This window comes from Echinops telfairi, unplaced genomic scaffold (genome assembly GCF_000313985.2).
Source record: "Echinops telfairi isolate 266 unplaced genomic scaffold, ASM31398v2 ScPeMD7_5868;HRSCAF=6743_1, whole genome shotgun sequence".
Taxonomy (NCBI): Eukaryota; Metazoa; Chordata; class Mammalia; order Afrosoricida; family Tenrecidae; genus Echinops; species Echinops telfairi.
Window position 1 is genome coordinate 111,101 of NW_022109768.1, and position 1,051 is coordinate 112,151.

A 1,051-nucleotide genomic window follows, 5' to 3' on the forward strand; every position below is an offset into this window, starting at 1 on the left:
AGTCATTTGTACTGCTTTATGGATTAGTTGACTATTTATTTCTTATGTTATATGTCTATCTATATAAATATATATAATTATTAGAGTTCTGGCTTTGTTTCTCTAGAGGACCCTGTCTAACATACCATTCCTCTCAAGGCTATCCATAATTATGATCCACACAGTCAAATTCCTTGACATAGTCAATAAAACACATCATAAACAGAGTTAATAAAACATCTTTCTGATAGTCTATGCTTTCAGTCAAGAGCCTTACATCAGCAATGATAACCCTTGTTCCATGTCCTCTTCTGAATCCTGCCCAAATCTTTGGCAGCTCCCTGTCAATGTACTGCTGCAACCATTGTTGGATTATATTAAGCAAAATTTCAATTGCATGTGACATTAACAATACTGTTGTATAAGCTAAGCATTCTGTTGTGTCACCTTTTTTGGAATGAGTACAGATGTGGCTCTCTTCCAGTTAGTTGACCAGTAGCTGTCTTCAAAATTTTCTGGCATAACAAACAAACAAACACAATTGCTGGCATACTATAGTGAGTACCTCCAGTGTTTCATCAGCATGTTGAAACATTTCATCTGATATTCCATCAATTCCTGGAGCCTTGTTTTTGGCTAATGCTTTCAGTGTAGCTTGCATGTTTTTCTTCAGTACCATTGGTTTTTGCCTATATGCTACCTCTTGAAATGGTTGAATGTCAACTACTAGTCCTTTTTGACACAATGGATTTTTTTATTCTTTCCATCTTTTTTGCTGCTTCCTGCATCATTCAATATTTTGCCTATTCCAGCTGGAGACTTGAAGTTTTCCTTTAGTTGTTTCAATTTACAATATGCTGAGTGTGCTCTTCCTTTTTGGTTGTATAAATGTAGATGTTTGCACACTTAGTCACAGTAGTTTATTTTGTCTTCTCAAGCTGACCTTTGACATGTCCTGTTCAGCTCTTTTCTTTATAATTTCTTCCATGTGCCTTAGTTACCCTATGAATAGGGGCAAGTGCCAGAGTCTCTTCTGACATCCACTTGGCTCTTTCCTTTCTTTCCAGTCTTT